This window comes from Bactrocera neohumeralis, chromosome 2 (genome assembly GCF_024586455.1).
Source record: "Bactrocera neohumeralis isolate Rockhampton chromosome 2, APGP_CSIRO_Bneo_wtdbg2-racon-allhic-juicebox.fasta_v2, whole genome shotgun sequence".
In the NCBI taxonomy this organism is placed as follows: domain Eukaryota; kingdom Metazoa; phylum Arthropoda; class Insecta; order Diptera; family Tephritidae; genus Bactrocera; species Bactrocera neohumeralis.
Window position 1 is genome coordinate 24952486 of NC_065919.1, and position 18157 is coordinate 24970642.

The 18157-nt window shown below is 35.1% G+C and overlaps 1 protein-coding gene across 2 annotated transcripts in view; it reads right to left on the reverse strand.

Annotated features, from left to right (window-relative positions):
* The window catches only part of LOC126765095 (glucose dehydrogenase [FAD, quinone]), a 52947-nt gene extending 39033 nt beyond the window's left edge, over positions 1-13914 (reverse strand). The window contains exon 1 of one of the 2 annotated variants that reach the window (XM_050482714.1): positions 13220-13914. The gene's annotated coding sequence lies outside the window, so the exon portion shown is untranslated. Of the gene's footprint in view, positions 1-4542; positions 4664-13219 lie in introns of those variants that run through there. The other variant, XM_050482722.1, reaches the window with a different exon arrangement.
* Positions 13915-18157: the final 4243 nt, after the last annotated feature.

Sequence of the window (18157 nt, forward strand, 5' to 3'; positions counted from 1 at the left end):
GTCGGACGTTCCCTACGTTAATCTGTTGTTACCAGCGAACACCTGCGCAAAATATTTGGGGATTAGAATTGATAAGCGGCTTGGAAAGATAACGTAAAAATAAAAAGAACTCAGCTAAGTTTAAAGTTGGCGCAGTTATACAGGCTCCTTAGGCCTAGATCTCGCCTTAATCTGGAGAATGATTTGCTAATTTATAAGGTATTTAGGGCGATCTGGACGTATGACATTCAAAACTAGGGTAATTCAAATTTAAAAGTAATTCAAATATTTCAAAATTAAGTTCTGCGCACTATAATGGGCGCTTCTTTCTATGTGAGAAACGATGTCCTACATAGGGATCGAAACTTATTTGATTGAGAAAGAAAACAATCGAAGAATTTAGTAGATGTTACCACTTCCCTTCAACTACGTAGAAACGGACTGGCGTTTCTAGCTGTCAAAGTGACATTATTCGTGGTTTTACAAGAAATCAGCCTATTTACCTAACTTAACCTTACTTAAGCCACTTTACAACTAGCATCAACCAATAGCCTAACCAATGTAACATAACTGAATGGATGCCAAACTTTTAGAAGAGCGAGTTCAGAGAGAGAGTCAAAAATAAAGTGAATATGATTTAACAAAACCAAAATAAAAATTCTCTTGATTTGTCTCCTTCTGCTGTCCTCACATTTCTATAGCTCACTTTAATTTAAAATATCGTGACCACTTTAATACGAGTATATCATCAGATATTTGCATGACTGCCATAAGTTGGCATTATATTGGCAAGAAATTGTGAAAATTTCTTTGCCGTCAGCTTGAAGTGAAAATTACGCGAAAATTATTGCAATTATCAAATTGTCGCCTCCACCAAAAACCGAAGGCAACAGTTGCGCTTGCTTACAGTTACACTTCCGTCAATTTAATGCCTCTCGCCATTTCTGCAACCTGCCAGAGCACGACTCGACAGTTTTTGTAGGTGTTTTGAAGAAATCGTGGTATTTGTGTTCCCACATAATGAATCGTTGCGATGAGTAAACCTAATTTGCATTTCAGTTTGCCCTTCTGGACCTTTAACTGCATACATAACTGAGATTAGACCTTCCAATCGGCAATTTCTATGCAAATTATAGAAAATTTAAATTGAGAAGTAATAGTATGAAATCGGCAGAAATAGTTGGCGACTTTCAGTTTCCCAGCCACTCAAAGCGTAAGCTTTTCGCTGCAGATGCTGCATTTGAAATCTGGGCTGATTGTAGTTATGTAGGTATTTTGTTATGTACATTTGAATTATATCAGGTACGTTGAATCTGGCTATATTTTTGATACGAAATGAAGGCTACTGTAAGACAAGTTGTTCATTTAAGTCTTTCAAATGAAATGCAGCTAAGCTATGTTGCTGGCGCATTCATATTATAAGGTCGGTTGCATTGTTGACTTCTCTCAATATTCTTAACCAAGAATTACTTTTACAATCACATCATATGTTATCAGCTTCTTCGACTTAAGCTGATAACATATTAACTTTCACAATCATATTTCATTGGCTGATATTAATTGTAAACATCATCTATTCTAAATTAAATTTTGTGAAGGTATCTCGTCAAATACAAAAGTTGTTAATACAAGGGCTAGATTTTGATTGATCCGTTTGTAGCGGTTCGATTTGAAAAATTTTTTGTACCTTCACTTTAGGCAATAATCAATACCAAATTTCGAGAAGCTCTGTTAATAAGTAAACAAGTTTTCCAGACAAGGACCTGATTTGGATCGTTACGTTTGTCTGAAACCTATATGTTATAGTTGTACGATATCGCTGCTTCCAAACATTGAGCAGCTCATTTGAAAAAAGCACGTATGTACAATTTCAGTTCAGTATCTCAATAACTAGAGACTTGTTTCCGTATATAAAGAAAGACGGACAGACAGATGAACGAACACGTCTAAAATGACTCTGTTCGTCATGCTGATCATTAATAAATACATTTTTTTAGAATTTCCGACGTTTCTTTCTGAGTACTTCGAACTTCCTGGCAAACTTAATACTCTTATACCCTGTTCGGTATATATAAACTTTACATTTTTGGTAAAAGTCAGCCACAGGCACTGAGATTTACATATTACCTATTTATAGACTTGAATGAAAGTTGTGATTCGTTTTTAACAAAATCTATGAAGTTTTATTCCGATATCTTCAGTGATATCTCCGAAATCCGATTCCGCTCATTTTCACACTTTACGATAAGCACGTCAGCATAATATTGTGCACTAACTTTTGCTGAAAATGGTCGAATGGGTCCTCAGGTCAAAGAGATCGGTGCTACTCCCATTGTTCAACTCTTACACCGATTCCTGTGCAGTATTTTCATACGAACGAAGAGACTCGTCTCGTCATCCTGTTCATTTTGTTATACTTACATATTTAACTCTATATCAATTAATAAATTTTTTTAAGAAAATGTTTTATACATTTTCTATGAAATTAAAATTAATGATTGTAGTATGTCCCCACAATAATTATTTACGTTTAAAGATACCTGAACTAGTTTTGGCATTGACTTCATAGTCATTGCTCCACAAGACCATCTTCTACTTCGTTTCAATGACAGTTGGGTCTACGTAATCGGAACGGACCCGGACTTTTATCCGGTCAAGGACTGTACACTCGGTAGTATTCTGCCGCTACAACAACAACAACACCAATTTTAAATTCTTAAAAATCAAGTTGGCCCCAATACACTTGTGCCAACGTTTTTTCCAATCTTCGATACAGTTTCGTTAAAGTCAATTTCAGGAATAGCCTCAATGTGCGGGCGATTCACGTTTAATGTCTTCAATTGACTCAAAACGGTTACCTCGGAGCGGCCATTTGAGCTTGCTTACCATTATATTTTCTGTATAGCCAGAAGTAACACGGAGCTAAATAAAGCGAATACGGTGGTTACGGTGCGATATTGGTTGAAAACTTGGCGAAAAACTCACGAAGAATGCATTAACGCAGTGCAAAAACCAAGACTTGTTGGCCTCTCTTCACGAATAGCTTTGCGCAAAAGACGCATAATACTCAAATAGTATTAATTGTTGACAGTTTGGCCGATCGCAAGGAATTCGGAGTGCACAACACATCAATGATCGAAGAAAACTATCAAGGTTTGATTTTTGACCTCATTTGATGTGGTTTTTTCGGCTTCGGCTCAACTTAGCCACGAACATTTGATTGATGGTATGTTTCCGGGTCTTAAGCATAGATCCAATACTCATCGCCAGTAACAATACGTTTCATGTTATCCTGGTATTCGGTAAGCATTGTTTCACAGACGCTAACGCTTGCTATTTTTCGAAAGAATTGAATGATTTTGGAACCAATCGTGCTTTCACTTTTCTTAAGCCCAAATTATCTTTCAAAATGGTTTTCAGTGATCCTTCCGATATTCCAACGATGCCAGTAAGATCTTTGACTGTTAATCGTCGATTCTCAAGCACCAATTCCTTTATTTTATTGACGTGTTGATCATCAGTTGATGTTCATGGCTGCCCTGGACATGGGTCGTCGACAACGCGTTCTCGACTCTCTTTGAATAATTTGTGCCAATCAAAAACACTTGCTCGTGACAAGCAATTATCACCGAAGGCCTTTTCCAACATTTCACTCATCGTAAAAATCGCCGAATGCACTGCACTTTATGTACTTCGGAAAGACAAGCGTATGCTAAGTACTAAGGATTATTTTGATTTGACATTTTACACAAATATCACGGACAGTCATATCAACCCTGAGAAAAATAAATATATATATATAAATATATAATGAATTTTCGCGCGAAATTTGAATTAAAAAGTCTTACTATACCATATAGTTGTATACATCACGCATATAAAGAAATTTGATGTAAAGTATTATCTGATGAATATTCGAATTGGTTTCGCATTCATCGTATGCACCGGAACTGAATGCCAGCGACTTTTTCTGCTATCAAACATAAGACATATTTTGAAGCAAAAGGGAATGATGTCACAAAAACGGTATTGAAAAGTTGGAAAATATATAACCGGTATATTGCGGATCTATGTTAGTATAGATCGGTTATTTCACCAAAGAAAAGTATTTTCCCTTAACATAGTAAAATGCAGCATTCCAATATAGTATAGTACATGCAACTAATGAAGTAGACCGTAATGTTCATTATTAAGATATAATGCAATTACGAATAATGTCATATGTAATTTATGTGTATAGATAAAATACCAGTGTCATCAATTATTATTATTTTTTCAAAAAGAGTTTACCTTTAGATGCAATTGACATTCTGTTCTTCACTGAGTCACGGGAATTTCGAGCAACCATCGTGTAATGATTTGGCGTTTTTATAGACTTTGTAACTCTGTATTTAAAGTTACGGAAATAGTTAAAAGTAAAAAAACGTGACAGCACATAAAACGTAAATACCCAGATGTGGAAGAACATTATTAGAAATGAATTTTATCGCACGACTTTTAATTACTTTGTTTAAAACTTATTAGAGGCGTATCACAAAAAAGCTTACATTTGTAATAACTTACATGCTCATACATCTATTAATCAATTTTACAGCAAAAAGTTATGTGAAAAGCTAGTTTAGTTAAAGGTACTTAATTTGAAAGGCAAAATGAGTTATCTTTTCAGCTTATCCATTTTTGGCTTTCTGTTTCGTAAAGTAACAATTGGCTACTAAAAAGCTACTGGAAATTAGCAAAACACAATTAGTAAAGGTTGCAGTGAGAATATAATGAAATCTGCCGGCAATTTGCGTTAAAGTTCTTATCAACAAAGTTTTTAAAGGTGTTATCAACAAATTCGTTAAAGTTGTTATTTCAAATAATAAAAAGCTAATTTGTCATATTTCAACAAATTGCTAATGAACTTGGTGATTATACGAGCTAGTTTACATAAATAAACTAAAGCGATGTTCGAAAAAGGTTGTTTACTTAATTTACTATAAAGATAAGTGAAACATTTTAGTAATTGACTGGGCGCAAATCAACTTCTAACAACTAACATTTTTAGTATATTTTATTGTTAACAAATTAAAGCGAATGTGATTAGATGGTAAAGAGTCGTACTCTCTTTTCAGACCGAGGTGGTTTTCCCAATGAGACGTCTATCAAGAGCACACAATACAAATTTTTATTTAGTTTTAAGACTATTTTAAGTTAAAACCTTCAAGGTTTTCAATATTAGCCGTTAAGCTCAATTACATAAATACATATTTCCTTACTATGTACAAAAGTGGTTTTGAGAAAATATAATTTTGAGGTTATTGCAGACTTTAAATAATGTTATTTTCGTCATATCTTTTTTCCAACAACAATTCACTGCCAATGCGATGGACTTGCATACGATATGAGATCCTCGTTGTATAATATTTTGATTTGATAATTTCGGTGGCCGCTTGCATGCAATGGAAAATCTCAAACAAAAAAAATCGTTAACCTCGGTATCAACAAATAGAAAAAATTCCTTACAAAAACTTGATTTTGAGCGAGCTGTACCATTTCTTCGGAGATTGCGCCGTTGCTTTGCACAATAACCCATGCGAAATTTTATGAAGAAATCTATTCTAATGAAACAGTTTCCCATACAAGCACTTCACTCCGATCGTTCAGTTTGTAAGGCAGCTATATGCTATAGTGATCCGCTCCGAACAATTTCTCCGAAGATTGCATGATTGCTTTCGACAATAACCCATGACAAATCTTATCCCAATAATATCTCGTCAAATGAAAAAGCTTTACATATAACGGGTGATCCAAGTAGAAGTACTATTTTCAATATCATTTTTTTGACAGATCACGCGTCATATCAAGCTCTCATGTTGCTTTTGTTCAGTATTGTTTTGCATTTTATCATGGAAAAACTTACGCCTGAACAACGTTCGTTTTATTACGAAAGGTCCCGTTCTGTAAAAAATGTGTTTCACACGCTTCGCTCCACTTATGGTCAACATAATAAGCCTACTGAACGCACTATAAGTATTCGCAACACCATCACCCAGCATTCATTATTGGATAATATTCGACCGAATAGACCACGTCCAGCACGCAGTGAAAAAAATTTAGCAGTTGCAGCTGAGAGTGTACACGAAGACCGCGGAGAGTCGATTTGGCGCTGTTCATGGCAACTCAGACTAACCTATAGAACGACTTGGCGCATTTTACGTCGAGAGCTTAAATTGAAAGCGAACAAAATTCAGCTTATGCAAGAACTGAAGCCGCTGGACTTTCCCAAGCGCCATCACTTCGCTCTATAGGCTCTTGAAAAGTTCCACGAACAACCGACGTTTTCGAGCCAAATTTTTTCAGCGATGAGGACCATTTCTGGCTCAATGGGTATATAAACAAGCAAAACTGCCGCCTTGGGACGAAGAGCCACTGACTGAAAAGTTACTAGAGCTGCCATTTCACTCAAAAAAAAAACATAAATAAATAACGGTTTGGTGTGATTTGTGGGCCGGTAAAATTATTGGTCCATATTTCTTCAAAAATGATACCGGTGTGAACGTAACCGTCAATGGCGACCGTTTCGCGCCATGATAACAGACTATTTGATGTCTGAAATTGAAGTTCGTCATCTCGGCGACATTTGATTTTAACAAAACGGTGTCACTTCCCACACATCGCATCAATCAATGGATTTATTGAGAGAACACTTCGGTAAGCAGATAATTTTACGTTTTGGTCCGGTCTATCGGCCACCAAGGTCGTGTAATATCACACCGTTAGATTTTTTCCTGTGGGAATTTAAAAAGTCTAAAGTCTATGCGGACAATTCCGTTTCGATTCGGGCCTTGGAGCAAAACATCACACGCATCATAGACCAGTTACCAGTCGAAATGCTGGAACGAGTCATCGAAAATTGTACTCAACGGATAGACCATTTGAGTCGTGGTCGCGGCCAATAATTGAAAGAGTTAGTCTTCGAAAAATAAATAGCAAAGAATATTCTTTCGAATGACAATAAACATTCTCCATTAAATTTGAAGTTTCTGTGTTTTTTTCTATAAAAAAGTAGGGAAGCTCGAAATGGATCACCCTTTACAAGCTCTTAATTCTGATCGTTCAGACGTTCGACCCTGCTTTTAATTCCGATCAATTATATGCATATGTGTATATACATATATTTAGGGTCTCCGACGTTTCTTTCTGGATGCTACAAACTTCGTAGCTAGCTTATTATACTTCCGAATTCCGAATTCGGACTTATTTCTACACTTAGAATAAGAGGCGCGCAGAAAATTTTGACACCGGGGCATTTTGACACCACATTTTGCATCACTCATCTATTGAACTCCATTATTGAAGACATTTATTAAGTACGATTTCAATTAGTTAATTATTCAGTTAACTACCTCGTTTTTATCCACGTTTAATCGTTTTTTTGCCCGAATGTAATTGCTTATGATGTTAGAATACGTATACAACATGCTTAAGCCTTTTATGCTAAGAAAAGTTTTCACAGCCAGTAACCAGTTCCGGAGTTTTATGATTTCACTAATTTATTATTTAAAAAATAAATAAATAAAGTAAACACATAATTAATGTTAGTAGTGATACAGTGACATGTTGTAGAAAAGTTTGCCTTTAGGGAAATTTCGCTCTTTTGCCAGACAAAACACTATTTCTAAGAACTTGAAAAACTTTCTTCCGTTTAATTTCATTAGCAAACATGCTTAGTTGACATCAAAAAGACTTGTTATAAGAAAGCATAGACCATTTCAGCGATGAAAGAGCATAAATAATGTCGCTTCGTTAATTAAAAAATCTCACAAAGCAGAATATGAAATGCAATAAGAGAAGCAAAGCTAATGATGTCTTTGGGGCAAAAGAAACATGCGTTCTTTTAGGAATCAAAGCAAACCATTGTTTAAACTTGAACTCATTTGACTCTTTTGCAATTTCGCTTACTCATATTTATTGACGTCAATTTGGATACAAACAAACGTATTTTTGTGTGACAATTGTTGTATTGTTGTCTGTTCTATATAAACTTCTATTAAGATTTATTTTCACTAGAGAAATCGAGAAACCATAAGCGTGGGTTCACTCAAACTGTTTTGGATTCGACGATATTTTGGCCAATTAAAATGCAAAGTGATATAAATATTGACATTTATTTTAGTCGTTAATAAAATTATTCATTTAGATTACAAAGAGCTGCCATGTTGGATGTTATGTATCGAAACGGTGCTTTGAAGCCGTCAAAAATCTGCTTAAGCGTTTTTAGGGGTTATATACAGTTAGAATTTTCAAAAAATATAATTTTTTAATTTTGTTTTCTTAATGTACATATGTATATTTAAAAATATACACAGAAAATTTCATATCGTTCCGGTGAATATTTTTGAAATTACATGCAAATTTAAGTGCTTGGAAGTACAAGGCCAAACTTTATACGTGTCTTTCTCAAAATGGTGTTTTCAAAGTCGGTGACCAATATTACTTGAAAACGGCGAAACCGATTACTTTCAAATTTTAACACGAGCTTGTTAAATATATTTTTTTATTATTTAATCGAAGATTTTTTCTTACCGATAAATATTTTTTATAAACAATTTAAAGCCGAAATTTTGGTCAAAAATAGATTTTTTCTTAGATACCGCCATTTTGTCAAAAAAAAAATATTTTGCTTATTCCTTCGACTATTTACTAGATTTAAAATTACTATAACGAAATCTGTTTGGTTTTTTAATTTCAGAGTATTCAGTTCAGGGATATAGTGGTTACCGCAAAACGTCTTTTTTGAGAGGAGATCAGCTGTTCCTACTAAATAAATATTTTTACAAATATCAAGTCTTAACATACAACTAAAAGAGACCATAATATCTATACAAATTTTTGGATTAATAAATTTAAAAGTTATCTTAGAAGCATTTCTGGAAAATTTGCTTTCTTTCTTTCTTTAACTGCATATAACACCTCAATATTTTTGGTTCGTAGAAATTGCGAGTTAAAAAAGTTTACCAAACTTTACTAAACCGAAATCTGCAAGAGAAATTCACGAAGAAAAGTGCATAAGCAAAATTGGGTAAATTCAAAGGAATGGCGTGTCAGCAAAGCGTGCGTTTTCGGAACGATCCATTCAACAGTAATTATTTCGTCAACTCATTGCAATGAGTTGGTGGCGTTTGAAGCGCTTATGTTCGTAATGGTGTTACATTTGCAATTCGCCTTTTGTTATTATTATTTTTTCTTTGACTCATTGTAGATGGACTTTTATTATGTGCGTGAAGCTTATAATGCTTTGGGCGATCTCCGTTCAAAATCATCTTTGGCTGGCGTTGGAGTCATTGATTGTTATTTGGCGAAATTGAGGTTGCCCTGATGTGTCTTTTATTATTGAGCTATTGTTTGAACGCAGAATTGTAAAACGGCCGGCAGTTGCAGAGTGTTGCCTGAACGCATATTTCAATTGTGTCGAATATAGAAATGTAAATACGTGTCTATATAATAGACTTTCAAATATACATGCGGAGTATATTTCATTATTAGTGCGGCTCAATTTGCATGTTGTTCGTTACAAATGGTTAATTTTGTAACACATTAGAAACACTTTGGTACTATAGAAATTTTTATTTTATATAAAAATGATGATTAGACCACAAGTGAGTGTCATTTAATGGTTCAAAAATAGTAAATATTTTTTTTGTAATATTTACATGACTTTGTTTGTTCATAGAGACACATACTTTTCTCAAATTTTTATGCAATAAATAATTAGCTCCGCCCTAATAATATATTTGACACATATCATGCTCAAGCAGCGCTTGATTGAATGAACAATTAAAAGCGGATTCGCTGCTCAATCGCTACATTTTACGCTCTGCTCCACATTATTATCTTTATTGCATAACTCATGATTTTCCACGCTTGCGCCACGAGTGCCCAAGCTCATCACTAATACACAAATCATCCTGAATTTTTATTTGAAGTCGTTGTTTAGTTTTATATTCACTTTGAATATAGCAAAATGTTTTGATTTCTTTTTAATGATTTTATTAAGCGCTCCAATGTGCAACTTCATTGTCCGCTAAGTTCAATCGTGCCACATTTGGTGCAAAAAAGTGACTCTTATATAGGGTGAACCATTTTGAGGTCACGTACATTTAACAGGAACTTCAAATTTTATGGAGAGAGTTTATTATCATTCGAAAGGACAATCGATCGGCCCAAAACGTGAAGTTGTCTGCTCACCGAAGTGTTCTCTCAATAAATCCATTAATTGAAGCGATGTGTGTTGAGACCAAATGTCTCCAAGATGTCGAGCTTTAATTTCAGGCATCAAATTGTCGGTTATTCTCAGCGGTATAATTTTTGAAGAAATATGGACCGACGATTCTACCGACCCGCAAACAACAGCAAACTTCAGGTTGCGCTTCGTTCCAAATGCCGCAATTTTGTTTGTTTACGTACTCTTTCAGCTACAAATGAGCCTCATCGCTGAACAAAATTTGGCTCGAAAACGTCGGATCTTCTTTGAACTTGGAAGAGCCTGCAGAGCGAAGAGAAGTCGCTTGGGAAGGTCGAGCGGCTTCAGTTCTTTTACGTTTTCAATTTAAGATCTGGGTCAAGTCATTCCATATGTCAGTCCGATTTCTTGCGAACCGCGCCGAATCGACTCTGTCTTCGTGTACATTCTAAGCTACGGCTGCTATATTTTCTTCACTGCGTGCTGGACGTTGTCTCTTTGCTCGAATATTATCCAATAATGAATGCTGGGTCTCAAGTTGGGCTAAGGTGTGTTGAATAGTACGCTCAGTAGATGGATTATGTTGACCACAAGTTGAGCAAAGCGCGCGAAACACATTCTTTACAGAACGTGACTTTTCGTAATAAAGCGTAAGACTTTACACGATGAAATGGCAAACTGAACAAAGCTAACATGTCAACTTGGCACGTCTCACGCGTGATCTATCAAAAACGGCTATTGAAAAAAGTACCTCTACTTGGATCACCCATTATAAGAGATAGACGCGTGCTTTTGTGCCATAAATTGTGTGCAGCTCCAGCTTATATACATAGTTTATGCTTAGTTTGAAATGGGCATATGTAAATGCTTAACTATATATAGACTCTTATATATATGGCAGCACATACATGCGCTTTGCCAGTTGCATAACTTTTAGTCTCAGTTTAGTGTCTAAGTCCTCGACTCACCTAAGCTCTAGTTCATTGAATGCACGACTTAGACACACACATTAACACATACTTGCAACTAATTGCTGCAAGCATACTTAGCCATAATACGATAGTGCACTGAGTGTCTGATATCTGACATTTATTCAAAACATGTACTCATGTCCACATTATACTTAGTATGTAATGGATAAATTATATACGCAAGAACAAAATATTATTTCACTTATATTAATTATATTTATACTTTATTGATTGAATTGGGAAGAAAGACTTTTCAAAACTTTTTACTTAAATTAAAAATTGATTTGAAATGTTCTGGGGGCTGTGAGTCTAACTACGAACTGTCGTAAATGGTTATTTTACTTATTTGGAGTCTACTGCATAACTATTGGAACCATGTTTTTCCTAATGTCTGGATTGTGTAGAAACAGGCTTCTCTATTTTAGTAGGCTTGAACATATGTTCTCTCTTTTTGACAGCATCAAGTTAGTACTTGCATTGATATGAAATGTTAATACATAGTATAACATATGTACTATATATGTATAGAACACTTCAATGAGCAGATAATTTCACTTTTGGGCCGGTCGATTGGCTATCAATGTGATATCATACCAGTCGAAATGCTCGAACCCGTCATCGAAAATTGGCCTCAACGGTTGGACCATATGAGGGGTGGCAGCGCCAAGATTTGAAAGAGATAATCTTCAAAAAAGTAAATGCCAAAGAATGTTCTTTCGAATGGTAATAAACATTATCCATTAAGTTAGAAGTTTCTTTGATCTTTTCTTTAAAAAAGTATGAAACCTCGAAATAGATTTAGAATATAACTTTCAGTTCCTGTGATCTTTAAATAAATTTCGATTTTTCACAAAAAAATTGTAAATCAGAAGATAAAGTATTGAGTGACAGCTTTATATTGTTTTATTTTCAAAAAGATTAAAACAGTTTGTACAAAACCAAACCTTAAGGAAGTCAAATTGCGCGAGGAAAAAACAGATGGCGCTCAACAACGCTATAAGCAAAATACATATTGATGTTTTCGATGTACTGTAAAATGAAAATTCGTTGCGGATTTCTCGAATCTCAACCGGTGCAAATGGTTATGTCACAAAAAGTTTAGATTAAAACTTTGTATATTTATGGCCGTAGTTTTTGAGGTGGAGGAAAAAGTTTGAGAAAAAAGTTTTTAACTTTACTATTGTTTGTAATTGATGATTCTATTTGATAAAATAAAATTATCAGAAAATTCTGTAATTTATATAAATTATGCTTATATACATAATTATAATTGCTTTGCTGATATAAATTGTACTTGCTTGTCTATATTAATATATGTTATTAAATTATATGTGATTTAGCGGTAATCGATGCAAATCTCGTTATGCTGGGAATATTTGCAGAAAAACAATGCGAAATTAAATATAAAATTAGCAAATATATATTAACTGAAGATTACATGCTTTACTAAAATAAACGTAAAAATGCAAGTATTTGTAATACTAGCAAGCACTCACAGTAGACTCGTCACAGATAAGCCTGAAGTAAGTTTAGAAACTCAAAAAAATCTGAAAAATCACACATTAATATTTTCCTAAGTAAAGTAAGCTCTTTACTGAGTGCCAAAAACGCTATTTTTCATGCGCTTCTTCATTGAACGAGCAGTTGGTTGCTTAATGCAGCGAATTTCGCAAGATTTTTATTGCAAAATAGGCAAAGAAGTGTAAATGCGGAAGAGCAAAATGCAAGCAACTTAAAAAAAAGTTCGCTGGTTTGCAACGTGCACGCTCAAGCTCAACTTTGACTTATTGACTTTGACTATTTGGTACTAATTTTTGGTGAAATCTGTAATCAGAATCATACATACGTATATTTCATATATTTTCCTTAACGCTGTGGCTCATAGTCTAACGGCTGCAACTAATTCTTTTTACTTTGACTTAACCTTCAATCGATACACACGTTTGCCCTCACGTCAGCACTTAGTTATGTGTGTGCATATACGCGGTGCTTCTTCGTTCGTCTTGTAACGGTAATTAATTTTTTTTTGGTTTTTTCTACTTACAAAGGAAAAGGAAATCGCTGCGCAATGTTGTTGTTGGTTCCTTATATTTTTTGTATGTCTTTTTCGGCCAAAAGCGCTTCTTTCAAGGCATCACCCACTTTTTGGCTTTTGTGCGTTGAGCTGTCGATAAAGATTTCAAATTGGCGTTTAAGTTTGTAAGTCCGTTTGCTGCAAGCAACACACACAGCCAACCGAGTTCGCTGCTTTAGTCTTTTGTGCTCATAAGCTAAGCTTATGCAAAGCGCTGCTTACAATACAAGTATGTATGTGTGTGTATGTGCGCACAGTTCTTTTGAATGCTTTCTTAGTTTTACTGTATTTTCGATTTACCGTTTCACGGTCTCCCTTGCAAGTAACTTGCAAATAGTATTGACAGACTGTGGTAAATTATGTTTTTGTCTTGGCGAATATTGCTTGTCACCGAATATCGTTAGTTGCAACTGTTTTTCGTTTTTGTTTATACTTTAGCGCGCAAATTATTGCCTCGTAAACACGACACTGTTTTCTTATTCCCGAAGAGACAGTTTAATTGAAGAACTCCTCGCACTATGTTGCTTGCATAAGTTCCACTTTACACAATCACTTTAACTTTGTTTCAATAGTTTTCTGTTCGAATTGCACTGTGAAACGCACAATAAAGCACTGTAAACCGTTCGATCGCTGCTGCTCTGTGGTCAGCTGTTCAAACCTCCGCGTTCGCGTTCGGCATCAAACAACCGTTTCTGCAGTCTGCCTCGCTGTTTTATAAACACGCGTTCGTGCTTGCATTTGCCGAAGTCGCTGAGAGCGGCGACGCAGCGGGAATTGGCGTTGCTAGTGTTGTGATTTGCTCAGCTGTGGCCAGTCTTTCAGCAAGCGAGTAATTGCTGTTGCTACTATTTTTCTGTGGCCATCTTGCAACACTGGGCACGAATCAGACAATGTGCATTGAATAATTTCAAATTTTTTATTTTTAATATTCGCGGTTTTATTATTAACTTCTAAAACACCTTACTAGTTGTCTCAAGCTCTTCAAAGTGCCATGTAAGAGGTGCCAACATCATCAAGGTCTTTGGATTTCACTATCAAAAGGGCGCAATGAAAATCTTCCGACCATATTGTGCTTACCATAAAACTTCGCTTACTTTTGTATCTCCTTCTCGTATAACCAAGTTAAGAAATCGGCTAAACTTCTGTCTTAACCAAACTTTCTTCGGTGAAACTATTCGAAGGTATTAAATTCTTACATAACCCAACTCTCACCCTTTAATGTCGTACAGTTTTTTTAAGGTTAATTATTCATTGTTTAGGTAGTAAAAATTTGCTCTGATAATTTTGACTACTCACAATTCATAGCATAGTTGATGCTGTCAATGAAAATGTTGCTGCTAAGGTAACCTAAAATAATAAGTGAAGTTCGATGTTTCCACATCTCTGCTGAATTTGTTGACGCCTCACCGCCAGTCCTAAACCAAGAAAGTGGATTTTTTTCAAAACACTAATAAACAAGTAAGGAAGGGCTAAGTTCGGGTGTCACCGAACATTTTATACTCTCGCATGATAAAGTGATAATCGAGATTTCATTATCCGTCATTTACATATTTTTCAAATACCGTATTTGTGTAAAGTTTTATTCCGCTATCATCATTGGTTCCTAATGTATATATGTATTATACAGAGAAGGCATCAGATGGAATTCAAAATAGCGTTGTATTGGAAGAAGGAATGACTGGAACGGCCAGATTGAAATTATACCAAAAATATATGGAACGGAGAAATTGTTGCCGCCGTTCAAGATCGTCAATAAATATTTAAAACAATAAATTTCAAAGAACCGATTTCACCATATTTCATATTTCGTACATGTCATCAGATTAAAAATATTCATTAATTGACAACTAAATCGGTCTAGTATTGAAAGATTCAGTTGTTTTAATATATCTGAGATATGGTTTTTGGTTCATAAGTGGGCGACGCCACGCCCATTTTCAGTTTTTAAAAAAGCCTGGGTGCAGCTTCCTTCTGCCATTTAATTCGATTCCATTCCGTAAAATTTAGTGTTTCTGACGTTTTTTGTTAGTCGGTTAACGCACTTTTAATGATTTTCAACATAACCTTTGTATGAGAGGTGGTCGTGGTTAATATCCGATTTCTTCCATTTTTGAAATGTATATGGAAATGCCTGAAGGAAACGACTCTATAGAGTTTGGTTGACATAGCTATAGTAGTTTCTGAGATATGTACAAAAAACTTAGTAGGGGGCGGGGCCACGCCCACTTTTCCAAAAAAATTACGTCCAAATATGCCCCTCCCTAATGCAATTATTTGTGCCAAATTTCACTTTAATATCTTTATTTATGGCTTAGTTATGACACTTTATAAGTTTTCGGTTTTCGCCATTTTGTGGGCGTGACAGTGGGCCGATTTGCGCATCTTCGAACTTAACCTTCTTATGTAGCCAAGAAATACGTGTACCAAGTTTCATCATGATATCTCAATTTTTACTCAAGTTACAGCTTCACCGAACGGACGGACGAACAGACAGACATCCGGATTTCAACTCTACTCGTCACCCTGATCACTTTGGTATATATAACCCTATATCTGACTCTTTTAGTTTTAGGACTTACAAACAACCGTTATGTGAACAAAACTATAATACTCTCCTTCAACTTTGTTGCGAGAGTATAAAAATATAAATGACCTCATTCACTGCATGCAATTCCCATATAACTTTTTCATATGCCCGAAACTCAAATCTCCGCACAAAGGAACAGTCCAAATGAACATCAAAAAAAATTAATCGAAAGAACCAAAAAGGCTCCAAAGTCAATGACTAGAGTTTTTTCCTTTAATATTGACGTGCTGATGTTTAAAATATATTTTAAAAGCGACTAATAATATTTTTGTTGACGAAAAAGTTGCCCTATATAATGGTCGACTACGAATAATTACGTTTTTTATGTTGCATTTCGTAGCTCTCAAGGCCATCGCTATAGATTTTCGAATCCCACGTCCTCTCTTTTGCGTAGAAATTTTCTACGTTTACTGTAAATATAGCAGCCAAAGATGAGAATGCGACATCGCTTAGCTCCATTTGCGAGCCAAATTTTGTTCAGCGATGAGGCTCATTTCTGGCTCAATGGGTATGTAAACAAGTGAAATTGCCGCATTTGGGACGAAGAGCAACCTGAAGGGATTCAAGAGCTGCCATTTCATACAGAAAAACCAACTGTTTGGAGTGGTTTGTGGGCCGGTGGAATCATCGGTCAGCAACATTTGATAGAAATAATCTTCAAAAAATAAGTGCCAAACAATGTTCTTTCGAATGATCATTAAAATTCCCCATTAAATTTGAAGTTTCTGTATTTTTTGTTTCAAGTAGTGAACCTCGAAATCGCTCACGCTTTGTATTGAAGATCAATAAACCACGGCACCAGATAATGTTAATGAATAGATAAGCCTCAAATGTTAAATCAACTTTTTTTGAATACTACTTGTTAGTTTTTTATACTCTTACAACATATTGCTATAGAGTATAACACTTTTGTTTAAATTTCAAAAAGTGGGCGTGGTCCCTCTAATAAGTTTAATGTATATATCTTTTAAACCACTTAAGCTACAACTACCGACAGTCTGAAAATGAATGAAATCGGAAGATAACCCCGCTCACATCCCATAGAACAGTACTGTTAATAACTACAAAAAGTGAGATAAATCTATGACTAAATATGCCAGAGACATAAAATTGTACACCTCAGATAGTTTTATGGCAGCCGGGGTAAAAATTGAACGATGGGTGTGGCACCGCCTTCTTTTAGGTGAAATCCCATATCTTGTGACCTGATCAATCGATTTCAACCAAATTTGGTATGTGGCATTTCCCTGACTTTTTTATGTTACAGTGTGAAAACGGACGAAATCGGGCTACAGACAGCCGTCACTCGGATTTCAACTCGTCTAATCACGCTGATCATTTATATATACATATGTACATACATACATAGCACTATAGATATTTTGAGGTGGTATAGACAACCGTTAAATGAACAAAACTATTACACTCTGTACCAACATGTTGCAAGAGTATAAAAAAGGTATATAGCATTCATAAATTCTCTGGGTCCCTCATCAAATGTACCTGTTTGATCATGTTAACAGAGCTGTCATTCTACAGGTTTCCTTCTGCTATAAATCAGAACAATGTTAATATTGCACAGGGTGAGTTCCCTTGTCGTAAGGTGAATTTGAAATTTTACAAATGTTATGAAATTTTACAAATGTTCGATGTCGAACCTGCATTTTCTCATTGTTATGAGTTCTCTGTCTTTACTCCGTCATCTGGAATAATTTGACATCTCAAAGCATAGTAAAACTATAATTGTGAAATTGGGACCTCACTTCATTGTGAATCGGCCCCCGACCCATACCTACCAAAACTCGATTCATTAGTACGAAGAATTGGAAAATAGTTAAAAGTCGTGGAAAGGTTAACCACGTGTGCTTGAGATTTTATTAAATGTAATATAAGTTAAACAAGCAATGTTGAAAACTATTTGTCTGGTTTCTAAATTTATATTTTTTGTAATAAACGTATTATTAGGACGAAAATAGATAATTTTTCATGACCGAAAAATAAACTAATTGCAATTTTTATGCCACGACTGGCCGCTCTAAGGGAGAAAATGTCTTTCTATAACCTTTCACTTGTTTCGATTTGAGAATCCAATCCTCAAAAATGTTGGTAGCCTTATATTTGAAATAGTAAATCAACAGTAATATAGATACCCAGTGGTATTTCAACTTTTGTTGACTGTGTGGAGAATAGAAATTGACTCTCCAGCTTGATTTGATTAGTTTATATCAAACTAAGTGATTTATGCTGTGATGTGCACAGTCATAAGGTTTTTATTTGATTATGTAGAGATATGCGGTCTCCACTACACAAAATATTCGCCA